This window comes from Trifolium pratense, linkage group LG4, assembly GCF_020283565.1.
Source record: "Trifolium pratense cultivar HEN17-A07 linkage group LG4, ARS_RC_1.1, whole genome shotgun sequence".
Classification (NCBI taxonomy): Eukaryota; Viridiplantae; Streptophyta; class Magnoliopsida; order Fabales; family Fabaceae; genus Trifolium; species Trifolium pratense.
The window spans coordinates 54469689-54494624 of NC_060062.1; the positions used below are offsets into that span (position 1 = coordinate 54469689).

A 24936-nucleotide genomic window follows, 5' to 3' on the forward strand; every position below is an offset into this window, starting at 1 on the left:
ACCACAAAATTTATTTATATTTTTTAAAAGTCAATATCACAAGATTTTTTTAATCAAAGTTTTTTAAAAAAATTTAAAATCTTAATTCAATACACCCTCCTAAATTTTATTTTCAAATAGAACATTTTTTTAATCAATCTGATGTACCGTGTACTATTTTAAAAAGATTCTGCATGCTAACATGCAGCCTTTTAAGTATTTGTCAAAGAAGTTTAAAATTTGAAGTTTTATGTTATCATTTTTAACACTTGGTTAGCATATGCCTTTTACCACTTGATTATGGGTTGGTGGAATTCATAAATTTTAACCAATTAAAAAAGAATGGTTAATGTGTTCTTGTGGGATAGTGGAAGTAATAATAATAATAAAGGGATTATTTGGTTGTCATGCGAGAGGCTTGCATGTCCCAAGGCTAACAGTGGTATGAGGTTCCTTAATTTTCCAGGTTTTAATTAGGCTATGGTGGCGAAACTAGGCTGTAATATTGTTCAAAATCCTAATACTTTGGTTGCAAAGCTAATTAAGGCAAGGTGGCGTATCAAAAGTGGTGATAACATCAGAGTTATGCGGGATCCATGAGACTACTATGCACATCATGACACATTCGCAACATTTCAAGGAACTTTGGAATGTGTAGTTTGGGTTCAAAACCTGGGACCATGAGCTACTTGCTTTACTTTCTTGCTATCTTGTATTTGGCATTAGAGCAACCAATAGTTTTTAAACAATCTACTGTGGTTTACCATGCTAAGAAGAAGACCCGAAAAACTGTAGAAATGAAGGCAAACAAGCTGATGTAACTCAATGCTCACAATATCTATCAGTTGATGTAACACACACAGACACAGATCACCTTAAAATAGTTAAAAAATTCAGGAGTAAAAGATCAAACTAAAAGAAAACTCACCAAACTTTCCTAGAAAAATCCATATTTATTTACAACTTTACACAGCGTACATAGAATGATCATCTCGACAATCTTATAATGCGGCATGATTTTATAAAATGTACTGACAATAAGAGAACTAACTCAGATGCTATGCTAGTTCTGAAAAGCAGATACATGATTTCCCAAATTGAATTGATACCGATACTAGTTCCAAAAATCAATTTATTGTCAGCTGTGAGGACTGAGGATGCTATGACTACTTGTTTGCAGACTGCAAATTATTGAGGTAAATTCAATGCCATACACAGTCTGCACGTGCATTACAGTTGTGAACTAGAGATGTAGAAGGAGATGTAACACCCCACTCATACTGTCATACCCTAATTTTGTCCTACCCATTTCAAATACACACTATCCATCTCATTTTTATTTTTTCTTCATTATTCCCACATTCCATTATTTTATTAAAAAAATCCAAAAATATGTTCTTTATTATTAAAAAAAAATATAACACAACAACAGCAAAAGCTGTTGCTGGCGTCCCCCACCCCCTTTTTTTATTTTTTTTTATTTTTATTTTATTATTATTATTATTATTATTATTTCAAAACAAAAAATAGAAAAGTCAAACAGAAAATGACAAAAAAAAAAAAAAAAAGCAACAACAGCAAGCTGCTGCGCCTCCTTGCCTCTTCTTTCTCTTCACCTTTTTGCTGCAACTTTAACCACAACAAGCAACAACCCATCCTTCTCCTGCAAAAATCCCACTTTAATCAACAAGTTCAAACAGTAGCAGACCAAACATTTTGCTTTTGTAATTTTCCATAAACTTTGTTCACTCACACACTCTAGATCAAAGGTCAACTTTGATCTTGAGAGCTCTATAAATAGAGCCAAAACACACGCAGGAGAGGGGAAGGAAGAGAGGTGAAAAATCAGAGGGAGAGAGAAGAAAAAACGATCAAAAATCTCACATTTTCATCACTTTCTTCCATTTTTCGAAATCCATTCAAACCACCCTCAAACTTCAATTTTCTTCACCCAAATCACTCCAAACACCTCCCTAAGCTTGAAACCACAAGGAAAACGAAGAAAAACCATCAACAAAAGCTTACACAAGGTTCAAAAATAGCCAATAAAAGAGTGAGAGTTAACCCACCGAAACAAAGCACAAAACAAGTAGGTTTCTAAACGTTTTCTACTCATGAGTACCTACTGAAGCTTTTCCAACCTTTCATTTTGTCTAAATCGCACAAATGTAGATTTTCAAATTTTTGGGGGTTTTAAAGTTTCGAACTTTTTTTGAGATATAAACATCTTTTGAAAAATCTAGGTTTATATTCGTGATTTACGCGAAAAACTGAGCAAAATAGTATACTCATTTATAATTTTTGATGATGTTTTGACGAAGTTGTTGTTTGGCCGTGAGCTTCAAGAAGCTCTTCCATGGCCGCTCTGTACCTGTTCTTCGCGAAGAGGAAGAAGAAGGAGGTTAGGGATGACCACGTGTCATCCCGTGAGTGGTTCATTTTATTTTAAAATGTGACTGTTAGATAGATCCAAGGGCTACGATCTGTTATGTGATATTTAAATCACAGCCACATGATGTAATCAAAAGGCTCAGATCCATGACGTCTACTGTGCGCCTCTGTTCTCATGCCACACTGGATCCTTAAACCGTTTGATTTTATTTTAAAGATCCAAGGGCTGAGATCTGTTATGTGGTTTTTAAATCACAGCCACATGATTTAATCAAAAGGCTCAGATCCATGACGCCTACTGTGCGCCTCTGTTCTCATGCCACACTGGATTATTTTTCTGTTTTTTTTGTTTGGACGAATTGGATCTTGGGCTGGGCCTGGTGTTGCAGATTGCTATTGCTTCACCCCCAGAACCCATTCTTGCACCCCCAGAAGCGTTTTATTTACTTTTACGTGCTTATTTATATAAGTGCTTATTCAAATAAGAGCTTATTCACATAAGTGCTTATTTAGATAAGTGCTTATCCATTGGAAATGATTGTTTGAGTTATTGATTAATTAGTCAATTAATTAAACACTTGATTAAGTGAGTAACCATTTAAGTTGTTTGATTAAAAGTGCTTAAATTACTAGGTGCTTAAATGGCTAAACACATAAATAAGTGATTATTAGTTAAGTGATTAATTAATCAAAACCTCTTAGGCTTATTTTAATAAGTTCATATTTAATGTTTGGTTTACTTACTCGATTTAATACTTTCATCTCAAGTTTGTTTCTCAAAAACACTTCTTTACTTGAAAAAACCTCACAATTAAAATAAATGGAATGAAAAAGGGTTAGTCTGACGTATGGCTTTCTCTCCCCGAATGATTCGAGACCCTGACGTATGGCTCGTGACTTGAATCATTCTCATTCCCCAACGCTAAAAAACATTAAAACACTTTATCATCCGCTTTATCTTTCCTTTTGATTTTCTTAAATCAAATAAAAGAACTTAAGCATAATTAAAGTGAAAAGGGGTTAGTCTGACGTATGGCTTTCTTCCCCGGATAATTCGAGGCCCTGACGTATGGCTCGTGACTCGGATTATCCTCATTCTCGGACGTTTTCATTAAAACTCCTAAAATCAACACAACACACTCAAACCTTTTCTCTGCCCACGCGCGCAGTAAAAGTAAAACCCTTTTCACAAAACGGGTGACGTTTTTGTCCTTTCTCCGTAACACAAACAACGCTTAAGCCTCCTCCGTGCGAGCATACAAGCAGCGTTTAAATACGAGAATGCGACATTCTCCGTAATACAAACCACGCTTAAGCCTCCGAAGTGCGAGCATACAAGCAGCGTTTAACTACGAGAATGCGACTTAGACGTCATGCGTCTAAAAGCAACCAACCCACAAACATTTTTTACCTTGAACTACGAAACCCTGATTTTCCCATTGCACCTGGGAATACGTAGGAGCAGGATTCAACATCTTGTCGGGCACAATAATAAAAAACAAAACCTTTTTCCCCGTATCCATAATTGTTGGGTTTTTGTATATTGGCTACATTTTGCAAAAACATATTTTAGCCAAGTGTTGAGACAAGTGGGCTGACCCCAAGTGTTGTGACAAATGTTGTGACACTTTGGAACAACACCTGACTCTGTTCTGCGCGCGCCAGCTGGATGTTATTATTTTCTACTCAATCTTGTGAAGATCTGTTTGAAGAATTATGTCAAGGTTTCTTACAGAGGAAGGCGCACGTGTTTAATGTGTTTCATGAGGCAGCTAAACCCTAGTTTTATTTTCCAAAAGAATTATATTTTTGGAAAATATATTTTTGCGGTTTCAAAAATATAACTATTGTTTTCAAAAATATATCACTGCTGCCGCAATTCTAGAAGCCCTAATTTTGTCTTGAAGCCCAAGTCGTTCTACTACTATAAATACGAAGGCAAGCATATGGTTTCAAGCATCTAAAATCGTGTTCTTACAAAGCGTGTGTTTTAGGGATTTTAGAGTGTTAATTGTGAGCCTATCTTGTGTCTCATTGATGCAAGCTTAGGACCTGAGTGTTATTGAGTTGTAAGTGTGAACTTCTCCTAAGCTTTGAAGTACGGAGATTGTTCTATTGTGTTGTGTGGTTTACTCGCAAGCTTTTAAGCAAGAGTGAATCCTAGTTTCTTAGGAGTGTGTCTCCACCTGTTGTGTTTGTGGAATTGAATAGCAGCGCTGTCTGTGTTGCTAAGGTGGGAATTGGGACGGGGTCTCATATCTAGGAGTTCCTAGGTAGAAGGGTCATTGGGTAGTGATTAAGTGAGAAGTTGTAAACGGGTGAGTTTAGCTTCGAAGTAATACTGCTGATAGTGGACTTCATTCCTGGATTGGTATCCCCCAGAGTAGGCTTTAGGCTGAACTGGGTTAACAACTCTCGTGTGTTATTTACTTTACTGTTTGTATTGTTTTATGTTATTTACTCTGTCTATAGACAAGTGTTGGCGCACCAGTGACAACATCTGTCTACAACAGACAAGTGTTGCTACACCTTGAGCAACACCTGTCCACTGTGTGCCAGGAATTTCAATTGGCATCAGAGCAGGCACCCTGTTCTGAATTTTAGGGTGAGCTCCAGGGAAATCGTTTCTGGCAAGGATGGACAAAGAAGGAGGTTTTGTTACCAGACCACCACTCTTGGTTGGCGCTTCAAACTATGACTATTGGAAGTCCCGCATGATGGCCTTTCTAAAACAAATTGATAGCAAGACATGGAAGGCAATTCTGAGAGGATGGACTCCACCTGTGAAGATGGACAAAGATGGTAAACCAACTCTTGAGTTGAAATCTGCTGAAGAATGGTCCAAAGAAGAAGATGAGCTTGCTCTTGCAAACTCAAAAGCATTATATGCGCTATATAATGGTGTTGACAAGCACATATTCAGACTCATCAAAAAGTGTGTCTGTGCTAAGGAAGCCTGGACAATTCTTGAGACTGTTCATGAAGGTACCTCTAAAGTGAAGATGTCTAAGCTACAACTCCTAACAACTAAGTTTGAGAATCTAAGAATGAATGATGATGAAACCATTCAGGATTTTCACATGACCATACTTGATTTTGACAACCAATTTGATGCCTTGGGTGAAAAGATACCTGAAGAAAAGCTGGTAAGAAAAATGCTCAGGTCTCTACCTAAGAAGTTTGACATGAAAGTCACAGCTATAGAAGAAGCAAAGGATATCACAGATATGAAGTTAGATGAACTGGTTGGTTCACTACAAACCTATGAAGTAGCCACAAATGAAAAGATGGATAAGAAAAACAAAAGTATTGCTTTTGTTTCAAATGCTGAGGAAGAAGATCAACTGAGTGACACAGAATCTGAACAAAGCATCTCTAATGCAATGGTTCTTTTGGGAAAACAATTTAATAAGGTGCTAAAGAGAATGGACAAACGCTCTAAGACAGGTGCAGCTGACATTGGTCGCAACACTTACAGGAATTTCAGAAAACCTGTAACAGATGAGAAATCAGCTTCAAATAAAGGTGTTCAATGCCATGAATGTGAGGGGTTTGGTCACATCAGAAGTGAATGTGGAACCTTTCTGAAGAAACAAAAAAAGGGGTTAACTGTAACCTGGTCAGATGAAGATTCTGAAGGAGAAGCCGATACTGCAAAAGCTATACATGTATTAACAAGTGTTTGCACATCTGACACTGAATCATGTGAAGAAGAACTAACCTTTGATGAGCTTGCTGAATCATATAAAAAGCTGTGTCTGAAAAGTGCAGAAGTCTGCAGAGTCTCTGAAGAGCAAAAAGAGACAATCACTAAGTTGCAAACTGAGAAAGCTGCTAATTTGTCAAGAATCTCTGAATTTGGTACTAAATGGGAAGATAGTTTAAAGATCATTGAGCAACAGAAGGCAACTATCATCAACTTAGAAGCTGACAAGATCAAACAACTGACTGAGATAGCCCATCTGAATGAAGAGGTAACTGAATTAAACACTCATCTTGAGAATTTAAAGAAGCATGTTCTTAGGCTATTCAAAGGAAGTGATCTAGATGAAATCCTGGAAACTTTGCCTATCCCTAGTAGATCCAAAACAGGCATTGGGTATGAATACAAAAATGTTAATAGGATCATGGATTACAACAAAGAAGGGAAATTTATGCCTGAGATAAGTAAACAACCGTCTCCAAAAATGCATGACAGGATGTCGCCACACCTGTCTCATAGACAGCAGAGACAAGTGTTGCCACATGTGGCACCACATCAGCAAAGATGGCAGAGACCTAGGTTTATACCTAGACCAAGAAGCAGGTACCATTCATGGAGATGTCATCACTGTGGAAGAAAGGGGCACATAAGGCCTTATTGCTACAAACTGTATGGTTATCCAAGTGAAATTCCACAAGAATCTGATCAATCCATCACTAAAACAAAGATGGAATGGAAGCAAAAAGATGAGGCAACCAATACCAAGGAGTATACAGCTGAAAGCAGTGGGAAAAGTATGATTGCCCATACATCTCTCAGAGCATCATCAAAAGAAGATTGGTACTTTGATAGTGGCTGTTCCAGACACATGACTGGTGTTGAAAAATATTTAAAGGAAGTAAAATCTTATGCCACAAGTTTTGTGACATTTGGAGATGGAGCAAAGGGAGAAATCAAAGGTATTGGAAGACTTGTTGACCATGGTCTACCAAAACTTGAAAATGTTCTCCTTGTAAAAGGACTAACTGCCAATCTAATCAGTATAAGCCAACTATGTGATCAAGGCATGAAAGTCAACTTTACAAAAAATGAATGTCTGGTCAGCAATAATGAAGGAGACATCCTTATGAGGGGTGTTAGATCAAAGGACAACTGCTACTTGTGGATCCCCTTTGAAGAAGGTAATGTATCTACATGTCTCTTAACTAAAAATGAAGAGGTTAAGCTGTGGCATCAAAAATTGGGACACCTTAACCTGAAGAGCATGAAGAGAGTCATATCAGAAGAAGCTGTCAGAGGACTACCAATCTTACAGATACAGGAAGGCAATATCTGTGGTGAATGTCAGATTGGGAAGCAAACCAAAGTGTCGCACCAAAAGTTGCAACACTTGTCCACCTCTAGAGTTCTTGAGTTACTACATATGGATCTGATGGGGCCCATACAAGTTGAGAGTCTTGGAGGTAAGAAATATGTTCTTGTTATTGTTGATGACTTCTCTAGGTATACTTGGGTGAATTTCATTAGGGAAAAATCTGAGACTTTTGAAGAATTCAAAAATCTTTGTGTACAACTTCAAAAAGAGAAAGACTGTGGTATTGTAAGAATCAGAAGTGACCATGGTAAGGAATTTGAAAACTCTAAATTTGCTGATTTTTGTGCTGCTGAAGGAATAATTCATGAATTCTCTTCACCAATTACACCTCAACAAAATGGTGTGGTTGAAAGAAAGAATAGAACCTTACAAGAATCTGCTAGAGTAATGTTGCATGCCAAAAATGTTCCTTACAAGTTCTGGGCTGAAGCCATGAATACAGCATGTTACATTCACAATAGAGTAACATTGAGGAAAGGTACTGCTACAACATTGTATGAACTATGGAAGAATAGGAAGCCTACTGTGAAGTACTTCCATGTGTTTGGGTCAAAATGTTATATTTTGGCAGATAGAGAACCTAGGAGAAAATTGGATCCCAAAAGTGATGAGGGGATATTTTTAGGTTACTCAACCAACAGCAGAGCGTACAGGGTTTTTAACTCCAGAACAAGAACTATGATGGAATCAATTAATGTTGTTGTTGATGACAGTGATACAACAAGTGCAGATCCAGCTGAAGAGACAGATGTCATAACACCTGTCCCAACACCTGATGATGATCAAACTGAACCTGAACCTGATCAACATTCTGAGTCTACTACAGAGGTTCCTAGACCAACCAAGGGACCATCTACTAGAACACAGAAGAATCATCCTCTGGAACTTGTCATTGGAAATCCAAATCAAGGAATTGCAACAAGAAGATCAAAAGAAGCAATCTCCAATTCATGTTTCATATCAAAGATTGAACCAAAGAATGTTAAAGAAGCTTTGACTGATGAATACTGGATCAATGCTATGCAGGAGGAACTAACTCAGTTCAAAAGAAGTGAGGTATGGGATCTAGTACCTAGACCAGATGGTATAAATGTTATTGGTACAAAGTGGGTGTACAAAAACAAAACTGATGAAAATGGTGATATTACTAGAAATAAAGCCAGACTTGTAGCACAAGGATACACCCAGATAGAAGGAGTAGATTTTGATGAGACTTTTGCTCCAGTTGCTCGCTTGGAGTCCATAAGATTACTCTTGGCTGTGGCATGCATTTTGAAATTCAAGCTATATCAAATGGATGTAAAAAGTGCATTCCTAAATGGCTACCTAAATGAAGAGGTATATGTTGAGCAACCAAAAGGGTTTGTAGATCCAAGCTTTCCTAACCATGTTTACAAACTAAAGAAAGCACTTTATGGATTGAAACAAGCCCCTAGAGCATGGTATGAAAGATTGACTGAATTTCTTGTCAGCCATGGATACAAGAAGGGTGGAAATGATAAAACCTTGTTTGTAAGAGAAGAGAAAGGGAAGCTAATGATAGCTCAGATATATGTGGATGATATTGTATTTGGTGGAATGTCGCGACAAATGGTGGAACACTTTGTGCATCAAATGCAATCTGAATTTGAAATGAGTCTTGTAGGTGAGCTAACTTATTTTTTAGGTCTTCAGGTCAAACAAATGGAAGACACCATATTTATCTCTCAAGAAAAATATGCAAGAAACATTGTGAAGAAATTTGGAATGGAAGGTGGTAGTCACAAAAGGACACCTGCACCTACACACTTGAAGCTTACCAAAGATGAGAAAGGGGTTGATGTGGATCAAAGTCTCTATAGAAGTATGATTGGGAGCTTACTATATCTCACAGCTAGCAGGCCTGATATCATGTTTGCGGTTGGAGTTTGTGCTAGATACCAATCTGAACCCAAGATGAGTCATCTGACTCAAGTAAAGAGGATCTTCAAATATGTCAATGGCACATGTGGCTATGGAATTCTTTACACTCATGGTAATGATTCTACTTTAATTGGATATTGTGATGCAGATTGGGCTGGAAGTGCTGATGATAGAAAGAGCACCTCTGGTGCATGTTTCTTCTTGGGAAACAATCTAGTATCTTGGTTTAGTAAGAAGCAAAATAGCGTGTCTCTATCAACAGCTGAGGCAGAATATATAGCAGCTGGAAGTAGTTGTTCTCAATTGCTATGGATGAGACAAATGTTGAAGGAGTATAGTGTGGAGCAAGATGTCATGACACTTTATTGTGACAATCTTAGTGCTATAAACATTTCTAAAAATCCTATTCAACATAGTAGGACTAAGCATATTGATATACGTCATCATTTTATAAGAGAGCTTGTAGAAGAAAAAATTGTTACACTTGAGCACATTGCATCGGAAGAACAATTAGCAGACATTTTTACTAAAGCGTTGGATGCAAGTCAATTTGAAAATTTAAGAGGCAAACTTGGAATTTGCCTTTTTGAAGACAAATAGCAGTTACAGCATGTAATGCGTGTAACTACCTCTCTTCATTTAAAGTTACACGCTAATCAAGGGAGTTTTCATTCAACTTCCCATAACTTCTATCCACCACAATCATTACTTTTCATCCATCTTCTCTCTCACGCTCAAAACCTCTCCAACTTCCTCATCAACATTTCTCCAATCTTTACATTTCTCAGAAAATCTTACCCAATAATCATGTCTGATTCTGGAAAGTCCTCACCAACGAAGAATGATGATGCTCCATCACCACAAGTGGCGATAAATGCTATTCCTCTCAACACCATACCTGCCACAAGTCCAAAGATGCGAAGAAAGTCAGTTGCGAAGAAGGAAAGGTCATCACGAACAAGTATAAATCCTTCATCTCCCTCATCTTCAATTAAGAAAACGAAGAAGAAGAGCAAGAAATCGCGAACTGAATCGAGAAGGTCCTATACAATGTGTAACACCCTAACCCATACTACCCTTAAAAACGTAATTTTAAAAACTTTTCAACAAGTGTAAAGGCAGAGTGCCACGCGGTAATTAAAACACAAGCATACACACAGAGCATCATGAAATTTAACATGAAAAGCAACAGCGGATTCATTTCAAACCAAGCATGCATATATATATACATATATATATACATAAGCCAAATTCATCCCTAAGGATGTCACTTATACAAGAACTAGCATATCAAAAGGTAACACCGATATACGATGAAATCCAAGCGTAACCCCGACTCGATGTTACATTACCAGAGCATTTACTATTTACAAACCCTAGTCAAAAGCTAGTACTAAGAGGAGTAATCTATTCTAAGTCTCCTCACCAAAAGGTACTTCAACGCCACGCTAAAACCGCAGTCTAAACGTCGGCACAGTCCTCAGCCTGAATATCTGAACCCCCAAAGGTCCAGCAAATAACACAAAGCAGAGAGTTAGAAAACATAACCGCATATCATACGAGTATAAGAAAGGTCTCACACTTTCGAACTACATCATACATATTCTAACTCACGCCAAATCATCGTACCAAACAGTTATCAATTAATAAAGTTTAGCACAGTTCAACCAGATAATGTCACATACCATTTATCAAATATATGCGCATTTACCCTAATGTATCTAATGCCAATCATTCTATGTCATGCCATCCCTAGACACGACTAATGCATGTGGTACCAATTGCCTTTTACCCCTCATGGATAAGTTAAACAGTTTTACATCTTGCCGGATTGTTCGGAACTTACCAAACCTTCATATCCCTCATGGATAAGTTAAACAGTTTTATATCCTGCTGGATAGCAGCTCTAGATCTTATGGATTCATCTAATCCGATCCTCGGCCTCCTTATGGACTCAAAAATCCATTTAAAACTATTGGAACCCAAGTTTCCAATTTCAACATATATATACATGAATGCATGTATGTTTGCACATATCATCAATATGATATTTCTAGCTCGAAGCTACTCATCATGAATGCGGGAACACAATCCTAACACATTCACTTAACATTGCAAATTAATGCCAAAACATAACATTGCTCACTTTAAGCTACAACTTATTGCATACACGTTTATCATTCATATAACGATTAACAATAAGCATTAACAGCATCAACATGTATCAACAATCATGTAAGGATACTTTTAAACCATCTTACAAGTGCCAAATCACACTTACAAACATTAACCAAAGTTGCAGGTTCAGTACTGTTCGCTAAGCGAATCCAAAGCGAACAGGTAGCGAACTCATTCGCTAAGCGAATCTCAATTCGCTGTAGCGAACTACGTCAGAGGATTACAGGTACATGGCGAACAGGTAGCGAACTCGTAGCGAACTCATTCGCTGCAGCGAACTCCTATTCGCTAAGCGAACAACACCAGAAAGAAAATCTGTTCTTGAGTTATCTAAGGCGGTTTAACACCAAATCAACTCAAAAATTCATCCAAACATGTTATAAATTCATATAAACAGCCATTCCAAACATATATGGTATCAAGGAACATTAATCATCCCTTCCAAACATCCAAATACCTCTAATAATCAAAATCATGGCAATTACTTGAGTTTTAAGTAACTTTCTCAAACTTTCCAAAAATGATCCAAACACATACATATTCTTCATGGAATCAAACTAGTGATTAACACATACAAAGTGATGATGAAAAACATCATACTCACATGCAAAAGATTAATCAAAGTCTAAAAGAAATTGAGTGGGAGAGTTCGGGAACGGAGACATAGACAATCTCCCCCCTCCTTGTCACTCAAGAATCATGAATTCTAATCTCTTACCTTAAGCAAAGATGATGATCCAAGCCTTCTCTTGCTCAAGCTTTCTCTTAGCCAAACCCTAGCTCTTGCTCTAACTTGCTTCTACTCACTCAAACTCAAGAAATGAATTTATGATACTATTCATAAGTTGGACTTGCTACTTATACTACTTCTCATGTGTCATGAACCAAGCCCAAGTGGCTTAGGCCCATGCCCCTCACGCCCCATTAAGCCCAAAACAAGGTTCTCGCGCCTAATAACTTACGATCGGCTAAATAATTATTCGTCGCTCACTAAAATAATAAAAGCCAATTAATAAATAAAATAACATTTAATAAAATATACGAATACGAAAAACGGGTCGTTACAATCCTACCCCCCTTAAAAGAATTTCGCCCTCGAAATTACCTAGAAACAGATCGGGATAAGAATCTCTCATCTTGCTTTCCAGCTCCCACGTCGCATTCTCACCAGCCGGTCCTCCCCACACGACTTTCACGGATGCAATCTCTTTGTTTCTCAACCTCTTCACTTCTCTACCTTCGATTCTCAAAGGCACAGTCTCAATGGTCAAGTCATCCCTCACTTGAACATCGTCCGATTCAATCACGTGTGTCGGATCAGACACATACTTGCGCAACTGTGATACATGGAAAACATCGTGCAAATTCGCCAATGATGGCGGTAATGCAATCCTATACGCAACTTTCCCAACTCGCTTCAAAATCTCAAACGGCCCAATAAACCTCGACGTCAACTTTCGCGACTTCAACGCACGTCCTACTCCAGTAGTCGATTTAACTCGTAGGAATACATGATCCCCCTCTTGGAATTCAATGTCCTTCCTCCTCTTATCATGATAACTCTTCTGTCGACTCTGAGATGCTTTCATCTTCTCACGAATCATCCGAATCTTCTCTGTTGTTTCTTGTACAATCTCTGGTCCAAGAATTGCACCTTCTCCAGTTTCATACCAACACAGAGGTGTCCTACACCTTCTCCCATACAAAGCCTCAAACGGTGCCATTCCGATACTAGAATGGTAACTGTTGTTGTATGTAAACTCTACCAACGGCAAACAAGAATCCCAATTCACGTTTTGCTCCAAAACACAAGCCCTCAACAAATCCTCTAAGGATTGTATCGTCCTCTCCGACTGACCATCTGTCTGAGGATGATAAGCTGAACTCAACCTCAACTTCGTTCCTAAAGCTTCTTGCAAGCTTTCCCAAAATCTGGAAGTAAATCTCGGATCTCTATCCGAAATAATACTTGTTGGAATACCATGTAGCTTCACAATCTGCTCCACATAAATCTCGGCCAACTTAGGCACCAAAGTACCTTTCCTGATAGCAATGAAGTGAGCACACTTCGTCAGACGATCTACCACTACCCAAATCACCTCGTTACTTTTCTTGGTCTTCGGTAAACCTCCCACAAAATCCATTGCAATGCTATCCCATTTCCATTCGGGTATAAACATTGGTTGCAACAAACCAAACGGCTTCTGATGTTCAATCTTCGATTTCTGACAAGTTAAGCATGAATAAACAAATTCAGAAATTTGCCTCTTCATTCCCGGCCACCAAAATAACTTCCTCAAATCCTGATACATCTTGGTTACTCCAGGATGTATACTCAAACCACTTCTGTGACCTTCTTCCATGATCATTCTCTTTAATTCGGGTACATCCGGTACACAAACTCTTCCTTGAAATCTCATGACTCCACTTTCGTCAATCTTGATATTGGTCTCCTTACCTTCATTGATGAGTACCATCTTCTCCATCAATCTCTTATCCGATTTCTGACGTTCTTTAATATCTTCAAGAAAAGGATTCGTCAACTTTAACATTCCTAGCTTCACACTTGTAGAAGTAACCTCGCACACAAGACTCAAGTCTCGGAATTCTTCAATCAACTCCAACTCTCTCACCATCAATGATGACATATGCAAAGTTTTCCTACTTAGTGCATCGGCCACCACATTGGCTTTTCCAGGGTGATAACTCAATTCAAAATCGTAGTCCTTTAAGAATTCGAGCCATCTACGTTGCCTCATATTCAACTCCTTCTGGTCGAATAAGTATTTCAGACTCTTGTGATCGCTAAACACTTCAAACCTCGATCCATACAAGTAGTGTCTCCACGCTTTCAAAGCAAACACCACTGCGGCTAACTCCAAATCATGCGTTGGATAGTTCCTCTCGTGAACCTTCAGTTGCCTTGAAGCATATGCTACCACATTACCCCCTTGCATAAGCACTCCACCAAGTCCTAACTTCGAAGCATCGCAATACACGACGAACGACTCTTTGGCATCAGGTAAAATCAACACGGGTGCAGTAGTCAATCTTCTCTTGAGCTCTTGGAAACTCTTCTCACAAATACCATCCCAAACAAACGCTTGATCTTTCCTCGTCAACTTGGTTAACGGTAAAGCCAACTTCGAAAAACCTTCGATGAATCTTCTATAATAACCGGCCAAACCAAGGAAACTTCTAATCTCTGAAACAGACTCCGGCGTTCCCCACTGTGACACAGCGTCAACCTTCGCAGGATCTACCGCGATTCCTCCACTTGAAATTATATGCCCTAGGAAACTCACCTCTTTCATCCAAAATTCACACTTCGACAACTTGGCATACAACTTCTTCTCCTTCAAGACTTGTAAAACAATCCTCAAGTGCTCTTCGTGCTCTTCCTCGGATCTTGAGTAAATCAAAATGTCGTCAATGAACACCACCACGAATCTATCCAAAAATGAATGGAAAATTCGGTTCATATACTCCATGAAAACTCCAGGTGCATTGATCACACCAAACGGCATAACTGAATACTCGTAGTGCCCATACCTCGTCCTAAATGCAGTCTTAGGTATGTCTTCCGTCTTCACTCTAATCTGATGGTATCCCGATCTCAAATCGATCTTACTAAACACACAAGCTCCAACTAGTTGATCCATCAAATCATCTATCCTCGGAAGTGGATATTTATTCTTGATCGTCACTTTGTTCAACTGACGATAGTCTATACATAATCTCATGCTTCCATCTTTCTTCTTTACAAGCAATACCGGCGCTCCCCATGGCGAAACACTCGGTCGAACAAACCTCTTCTCAAGCAGCTCTTCAAGTTGTTTCTTCAATTCATTCAACTCTGACGCTGACATTCGATACGGCGCCATCGATATCGGACTAGTTCCAGGTACTAGGTCGATAGAAAACTCTACCTCTCGCTTTGGAGGCACGTCAGATATGTCATCCGGAAACACATCTGGGAATTCACAAACGATCGGTAACTCTTCTATCTTAACTCCTCCTTCGAGTTTCAATGATGCAAACATCATGAACATCTCGGCATGTTCTCTCAACGCTTTCGATACTTCCTTCCCGCTCATCAAATGCAAGTTCTCCTCCGGCTTCGGAAAAACAACGGCCTTCTCACGACAGTTGATATGAATTCGGTTGAAGATTAACCAATTCATACCAAAAATCACATCCATACCACTAAGTGGAATACACACTAAATCCATACCAAAATGCCTACCAAAAATGGTTACGGGGCAGTTACGACATACTTGTCGGGTAATCACTGAACCATTAGCAGGAGTTTCTATTTCCATCCTACCCATCATATCCGTTAAAGGAATACTAAGACGCTTCGCACAATCCAAAGAAATAAAAGAATGCGTCGCTCCCGTATCTATAATCGCAATTAAAGGAGTGTCATAGATGAAACACGTACCTCTAATGAGATTGTCCTCAAGGCTAGCATCCTCTCCACTCAAAGCAAACACCTTGCCCATCACCTTCTTGGGCTTCTTGCAGATTATACTCTTGTGGCCCTCCTCACCACAGTTGAAACAAAACACTCTTGTTCTACACGCTTCAGTTTTGTGACCTAACTTCCCACAATTCAAACACTTGTCCAATTTCTTCTGGCAATCATACGACATATGACCCCTCTCTCCACATTTGTAACAATTCCCATTCACCGGCCTCTTACCACCACTTGTATTACCCCTACCGCGGTTATCATAAGGTTTCCCGCGCTCTTGTCCTTTCCCTTTTCGGTCATTCACAGCCTTGTAGTAGTTCACCTTTGCCATACCATCTTCATCACAAATCCTACTCTTGTTCACAAGGGTCGCAAAGTCCCTTATCTGTGAAAATCCAATCATATGCTTGATGTCTGGACGTAGACCACTTTCAAACTTCACACACTTGTCGTTCTCCGCTTCCAAAGTGTTGTAATGCGGACTAAACGCACACAAAGTCTCAAACTTGACGGCATAGTCAGCTACCGTCATATTTCCCTGTTTCAACTCTATGAATTCCACCACTTTCTTATTCCTCACATCCACAGGAAAATACTTAACCAAAAATTCTCTTTTAAACATTGCCCATGGTATAGCCATACCACCGGGTCCTAGCCTCAACTTAGCATTCTTCCACCACACATTCGCTTCCTCACGCAACACATATGTTCCAAGGGTTGTCTTCCCTTCCTCGGAACAATCCATTGCTTCAAAAATTATCTCAAGTTCCTCCAGCCACTTGTGAGCTCCATCCGGGTTGTAACCTCCGATAAATGTTGGCGGTTTCTGCTTCATGAACCTTTCCAACCTCATCTCTACCTCTCTTCCAGGTTGATGATCTCTAACCACAATGTTGGTGAGTGCGGCCAAAGCCTCCGCAATCTGAGCATTCGTTCTCGCAGCAGCCATGATTCCTGAACGAATCACAACTAGACGTTAGAAAGTACTAACAGTGTTCCCTACACATGCTCATACGGGGAAAAGAAAAGTCCTAATTGGTTCACACGAACCGACCTGCTCTGATACCACTATTGTAACACCCTAACCCATACTACCCTTAAAAACGTAATTTTAAAAACTTTTCAACAAGTGTAAAGGCAGAGTGCCACGCGGTAATTAAAACACAAGCATACACACAGAGCATCATGAAATTTAACATGAAAAGCAACAGCGGATTCATTTCAAACCAAGCATGCATATATATATACATATATATATACATAAGCCAAATTCATCCCTAAGGATGTCACTTATACAAGAACTAGCATATCAAAAGGTAACACCGATATACGATGAAATCCAAGCGTAACCCCGACTCGATGTTACATTACCAGAGCATTTACTATTTACAAACCCTAGTCAAAAGCTAGTACTAAGAGGAGTAATCTATTCTAAGTCTCCTCACCAAAAGGTACTTCAACGCCACGCTAAAACCGCAGTCTAAACGTCGGCACAGTCCTCAGCCTGAATATCTGAACCCCCAAAGGTCCAGCAAATAACACAAAGCAGAGAGTTAGAAAACATAACCGCATATCATACGAGTATAAGAAAGGTCTCACACTTTCGAACTACATCATACATATTCTAACTCACGCCAAATCATCGTACCAAACAGTTATCAATTAATAAAGTTTAGCACAGTTCAACCAGATAATGTCACATACCATTTATCAAATATATGCGCATTTACCCTAATGTATCTAATGCCAATCATTCTATGTCATGCCATCCCTAGACACGACTAATGCATGTGGTACCAATTGCCTTTTACCCCTCATGGATAAGTTAAACAGTTTTACATCTTGCCGGATTGTTCGGAACTTACCAAACCTTCATATCCCTCATGGATAAGTTAAACAGTTTTATATCCTGCTGGATAGCAGCTCTAGATCTTATGGATTCATCTAATCCGATCCTCGGCCTCCTTATGGACTCAAAAATCCATTTAAAACTATTGGAACCCAAGTTTCCAATTTCAACATATATATACATGAATGCATGTATGTTTGCACATATCATCAATATGATATTTCTAGCTCGAAGCTACTCATCATGAATGCGGGAACACAATCCTAACACATTCACTTAACATTGCAAATTAATGCCAAAACATAACATTGCTCACTTTAAGCTACAACTTATTGCATACACGTTTATCATTCATATAACGATTAACAATAAGCATTAACAGCATCAACATGTATCAACAATCATGTAAGGATACTTTTAAACCATCTTACAAGTGCCAAATCACACTTACAAACATTAACCAAAGTTGCAGGTTCAGTACTGTTCGCTAAGCGAATCCAAAGCGAACAGGTAGCGAACTCATTCGCTAAGCGAATCTCAATTCGCTGTAGCGAACTACGTCAGAGGATTACAGGTACATGGCGAACAGGTAGCGAACTCGTAGCGAACTCATTCGCTGCAGCGAACTCCTATTCGCTAAGCGAACAACACCAGAAAGAAAATCTGTTCTTGAGTTATCTAAGGCGGTTTAACACCAAATCAACTCAAAAATTCATCCAAACATGTTATAAATTCATATAAACAGCCATTCCAAACATATATGGTATCAAGGAACATTAATCATCCCTTCCAAACATCCAAATACCTCTAATAATCAAAATCATGGCAATTACTTGAGTTTTAAGTAACTTTCTCAAACTTTCCAAAAATGATCCAAACACATACATATTCTTCATGGAATCAAACTAGTGATTAACACATACAAAGTGATGATGAAAAACATCATACTCACATGCAAAAGATTAATCAAAGTCTAAAAGAAATTGAGTGGGAGAGTTCGGGAACGGAGACATAGACAATCTCCTCCCTCCTTGTCACTCAAGAATCATGAATTCTAATCTCTTACCTTAAGCAAAGATGATGATCCAAGCCTTCTCTTGCTCAAGCTTTCTCTTAGCCAAACCCTAGCTCTTGCTCTAACTTGCTTCTACTCACTCAAACTCAAGAAATGAATTTATGATACTATTCATAAGTTGGACTTGCTACTTATACTACTTCTCATGTGTCATGAACCAAGCCCAAGTGGCTTAGGCCCATGCCCCTCACGCCCCATTAAGCCCAAAACAAGGTTCTCGCGCCTAATAACTTACGATCGGCTAAATAATTATTCGTCGCTCACTAAAATAATAAAAGCCAATTAATAAATAAAATAACATTTAATAAAATATACGAATACGAAAAACGGGTCGTTACACAATGTCAGAACTGCATGTTGATCCTCTGCCATCAAGTAATGCTCCTACTCCTGTCGTTGATACTGCAGAAGAAAATGTTGACACATCTGGTAAGACTTCTGTTAATTTAGGTCTTAATGTTGAAAATCCTGCTGAAACCCTAGGCTTAAAGGACCCTGCTATATCTGAAAAATTGGGGAAAACTGTTCCTAACCCCCCTACTGTTGTTGATGCTAATATTGGTGCTTCCACTGAGACCAATGAGGCTGTTGCTGATGAGTCTCTCCAGAAAACTGCTCCTGAGACTCATGTTGCGCCAAATGTTGCAACACATGGCGCTGCGCCAAATGTGGTGCCAGATGTTCCCACATCTTTGGCACAAGAAAATCTGGTGGACTATTCTGAGTCTGATGAGAGTCCCCCACCTAAGGATACTGATAAAGAAGCTGTTTCTGATAAAGTTGTGAATGAAGCTCCTGAGGTAATAATTGTTAATGAAAATGAAACTACTGTTAGTGATAAGGCTGTCCCTACAAACTCTGAGACTAGTGTGGCTAGGAGGACTAGAAGTAGGGTTAATAAAGGTGTAGAGACTGCTAGTACACCTGTCCAAACACCAAAACCCTCTAAGGCTGGAAAGGCTACTGGTAAAAAGCCTGTGTATGGACCTCCAAAACCTGTCAGTAAAGTGATCCCTAGGTCAGAGACCAAGAAAAGAAAAGCTCCTCCAACAAGTGATTCTGATTTTGAACCTGAGACAGATGTTGCTGCATCTGGCAGCACATCTAGAAAGAGTATAGGAAGGAAGAAGGTTCCTCAAACTGTTCCCTATGCTCCTTTAGATAATGTCTCATTCCATCTGGAGAATGGATCTGCAAGATGGAAATTTGTGTATCATAGGAGGTTAGCTCTAGAAAGGAATTTGAAGAATGATATTCTTGAATGTCCAAGTCTTGTTGAAGCTCTTGAGTATGCTGGTTTGATGAAAACTGTTGTTGGACTGGACAAGTGCTATGACAGACTTGTCAAGGAATTTTTGATTAATGTGGCTTCAGACTGTAATGATCCAGCAAGTCCTGAATACAGGCAAGTGTTTGTTCGTGGGAAGTGTGTGAAATTCTCACCTATTATGATAAACCAATATCTCCAAAGAAGTTCTGATGAAGTGGCTCCTCTGAAAGCCACAGATAATGAAATCTGCAAGGTCCTCACTGGTGGAAAAATTAAAGTGTGGCCAAGCAAGGCAAAGTTGTCTGCAACTTCCCTCTCACCATTCTATGCTGTTTTAAATAGGATTGCTGCCCATAATTGGGTACCTACCACCCACTCAGGTGACATTGCAAGGGGATTGGGAAAGTTTATCTATGCTGTGGGTACAAAGGCTAAATTTGACTATGGTGCATATTTCTTTCAAGAGACTCTGAGCCATGCCCTGACTTATGCTGTTGAGAAGCCAGTTGCTCTCCCCACTCTGCTATGCAATATTATACTTGAACAACACCCAGATATACTAAGAAGTTCTGATGTTCCTTGCAAAAGGAAAGGGGTGTTGGTGATTGAGCAGAGGCTGCTGGATGGGACAAATGCTGCAGCAGGTGTTGGCACATCTGTCCAGGCTGGTGTACTCTCTAGGAAGCAGATGATTGCTGATCTTACTGAGACTAGCAGAGCCCTTGAGGCAAGAAAATTGAAAATTGATCGTGTGATTGAGGCACTCAAGGCTGAGGAAGCTGCTGAGATGGCTGAGGGTGAGCCAAATGGACAAGAAGGAAGAGAGGCTAGTGAGTCTGAGGATGGTTCTGAGGATGTGATGGAGGACTCTGATGAAAGTTCTTCAATATAATTTCTGATGTTTTCCTTATATTTGTTTCTGATGTACTTTTGGTGTTTCTTTTGTTGTTCCTTTTTGGGCAAGGGCCTGAATTTCTAGCACCTGTGTGTGCTCTATGGTCTGTAATAACTGCACACTGATATTCTCTATGCTCTTGTACACTATGATTCCCTATTCATGATGTTTGTCTAAATTGTGGCTAAAAAGGGGGAGTAGTGTGTGTGTGTGCCAAGTGTGTGTGGACAGATGTTCTCACATCTGGAGACTGTTGACTGTTTTTGCATGTTTTGTTCGTATGCTCGTAATGAGGGGGAGTGTGAGTAATATGCAGGTACTGAGGGGGAGTAGTGAATATTCTTTCTCTATCTGATGAGTGTATGCATGAATTCAGGGGGAGTGTGAGTGATAGTATCTCTTGATCGCCTGAATGTATTTGATGACAAATGTTGTGCCAAGTGTTATGGCACCTGACTATTGAGTCCACTATCTATTATGACTGAGAATTTATTTTTTCTCAGATGTTTATGGGAATTTATTTTTCCCTGTTGTTCTTATGTTGAAGAAATGCGCTTTACACTATTAGGAGTTTATTTCTCCTACTTCTTAGCATCTACTATTGGGAGTTTATTTCTCCCTTGTGTTGTTCCATGAGGCTAGTTGTTTTTATTCCGCTGTTGCATTACCTCTGATGCTACTTATCTCATCTTGGAAGTAGTTTTAATTATGTGTTACTTTCTTTCCTAGTTGTGTGTTCATGTTGACTCGAAGGAAAGGTAATACTGTATCTCTCAATATACTGGTCTAATATTGTTTTAGCCAAAATTTGCCAAAGGGGGAGATTGTTGGGTTTTTGTATATTGGCTACATTTTGCAAAAACATATTTTAGCCAAGTGTTGAGACAAGTGGGCTGACCCCAAGTGTTGTGACAAATGTTGTGACACTTTGGAACAACACCTGACTCTGTTCTGCGCGCGCCAGCTGGATGTTATTATTTTCTACTCAATCTTGTGAAGATCTGTTTGAAGAATTATGTCAAGGTTTCTTACAGAGGAAGGCGCACGTGTTTAATGTGTTTCATGAGGCAGCTAAACCCTAGTTTTATTTTCCAAAAGAATTATATTTTTGGAAAATATATTTTTGCGGTTTCAAAAATATAACTATTGTTTTCAAAAATATATCACTGCTGCCGCAATTCTAGAAGCCCTAATTTTGTCTTGAAGCCCAAGTCGTTCTACTACTATAAATACGAAGGCAAGCATATGGTTTCAAGCATCTAAAATCGTGTTCTTACAAAGCGTGTGTTTTAGGGATTTTAGAGTGTTAATTGTGAGCCTATCTTGTGTCTCATTGATGCAAGCTTAGGACCTGAGTGTTATTGAGTTGTAAGTGTGAACTTCTCCTAAGCTTTGAAGTACGGAGATTGTTCTATTGTGTTGTGTGGTTTACTCGCAAGCTTTTAAGCAAGAGTGAATCCTAGTTTCTTAGGAGTGTGTCTCCACCTGTTGTGTTTGTGGAATTGAATAGCAGCGCTGTCTGTGTTGCTAAGGTGGGAATTGGGACGGGGTCTCATATCTAGGAGTTCCTAGGTAGAAGGGTCATTGGGTAGTGATTAAGTGAGAAGTTGTAAACGGGTGAGTTTAGCTTCGAAGTAATACTGCTGATAGTGGACTTCATTCCTGGATTGGTATCCCCCAGAGTAGGCTTTAGGCTGAACTGGGTTAACAACTCTCGTGTGTTATTTACTTTACTGTTTGTATTGTTTTATGTTATTTACTCTGTCTATAGACAAGTGTTGGCGCACCAGTGACAACATCTGTCTACAACAGACAAGTGTTGCTACACCTTGAGCAACACCTGTCCACTGTGTGCCAGGAATTTCAATAATCATAATAATAATAATAATAAAAACAAACTTTTTCTATCGATGAAGCAAGAAACAAGTAATCAAGCAAACATTAAAAAACACATTAAAGCAAACAAACAATTTCCCTCTAAAAGGTTCCCGTTGAGTACAACGGATGTGAGGGGTGCTAATACCTTCCCCTCGCATAACCAACTCCCGAACCCTTTTTCTCTACCCCTCAAGGTTTTCTCGATATTTTCCTTTCCCTTCTTTGGGATAAATAAAATTCGGTGGCGACTCTGTTTCTTTTCGAGTGTTCACACTCGAGGATTTTTCGCGCCGCGACACATACCAAACCTGTTTTAGATTCCACAAAATATTGAAATGCATGAAATAGAGAATAGATGCAAGGGTGAACAGAAATATGATGGAAAACAACAAATGATCAAAAACCAACCTTTGTAGAATCACAACAGCGCCAGAAATGTACTTCTAGGGTAGAGCCACGATGCACACAAATAGGTTCCCTTAATGGAAAATACATTTCATCCCTGCAGAAAAGAACAACAAAGTATAGGAGGGTTAAAAACCGTGTTCATCCTCGCAAGTCACAAATTAGATTGTATGACGAATATTTGGGGCTTTGTAGATTTAATTCAAGAGTTTGATTTTTGGTATCGAATGTACTAAAGAGGAGTTTAAAGATAGCTATCCAAAGAGAGATGATGATTGATAGATGGATTATGGGCAAATTGAAGATGTCGTTTGGAATCAACGAGATAGAGGTTATGATTGTTCGGAGAACCAATTTTAGGCGGTAGCCTAATTTTGAAGTGGCGAATTGCTAAGGGATTAAGGAGAAGTGGTATTGGAAAATGTTTGCGTTAAGGAATGCAAATATTGGTTGAGAGATTACTTGGGAACAGAGTAGTCGTATAGGATTCGACTCAATGTGAGAAAAGGAATTTGACGGTTAGAAACAATAATTTCTAGGATGTGTCGAGGAAGATTTGAGAATGTTGGTCATCAAGTGATTGTTGGAATTGATTTATCAAGTGATAAGTTGGAATAAGATTCGAATATGAATAAGTGGTGTAGCACAGTTAAGTGATTCATGAGGGAATCAAAGATTTATGAGAATTATGGAGTTGTGGAAGTATTCCACGGAAGTATCTTTCGGAGAGTTCGATTGGTTGTACCTATTTTAGGGTAACGTTGTGAGGTCGTAGAATGTGAGTCTATGGATGTTTCGTGCGAAGTTGACGTTTTAGCGGTTTGATAAGAATGGTTTATGCCGATATCATGATTGTTGACTATCTATCGACAAATTGAGAAACTGGCCGTCCTTGATCTCTTGTTGATAAATAGACAAAAATTGTGTTGGATGGGATAAACTAATTTTGTCAAACTTGGTAATGTGCAGTGTTTTGAACGTTTCATTGGAGGGTCGGATACAGGAGTTATCCGGAGTTGTTTTAGTAGCGTAATTTTCGAGGGCGAAAATCTTTTAAGTGGGGGAGAGTTGTAACGACCCAATTTTCATATTATTATTTTTATGTGTTAAAATATTTTATTTAACGTGGCATTTTAATTAAGTTAATAACTTGAGTTATTTATCGAGTACTTTAGTTATTAAGCGAGTAGAGAGAGTTAACATGTTATTGGGCCAAGCCAATTGGGCTTGAGGCCCAATGGGCCTTGTGTGTGTGTGGAGCGCCCATATGGGCATAGTGAGGGAAGAGAGAATTCATTTCTCATGATTCTTTTGTGTTCTTGAGAGAGGAGGAAAGAGCTTGAGGAGCTAGGGCAAGAAGGAGAGCTAGGGATTCGAGAGCTTCGTCGTGTTTTCTTCGAATCCAGGTAAGAGAGTAGATTTCATATTCGTGGGTGACCCGAGGAAGGGGAGAATGTCGATTTCTCCTCACCCGAACTTCCTCCACCCCATTTTCGTTTTAGTTTGGATGGATTTTCTTAATGGAAATCGATTCTAAGGTTCATAACATGTTTAACATG

At 39.0% G+C, this 24936-nt stretch overlaps 1 long non-coding RNA gene across 1 annotated transcript; it reads right to left on the reverse strand.

Moving 5' to 3' along the window:
- Positions 1–892: 892 nt before the first annotated feature.
- On the reverse strand, positions 893–23533 carry LOC123923957. The gene is made up of 2 exons (XR_006814532.1): positions 23381–23533; positions 893–1160 (listed from the first exon to the last, which is right to left on the reverse strand). It is a non-coding gene; the product is annotated as an uncharacterized LOC123923957 (long non-coding RNA).
- Between the last annotated feature and the right edge of the window lie 1403 nt (positions 23534–24936).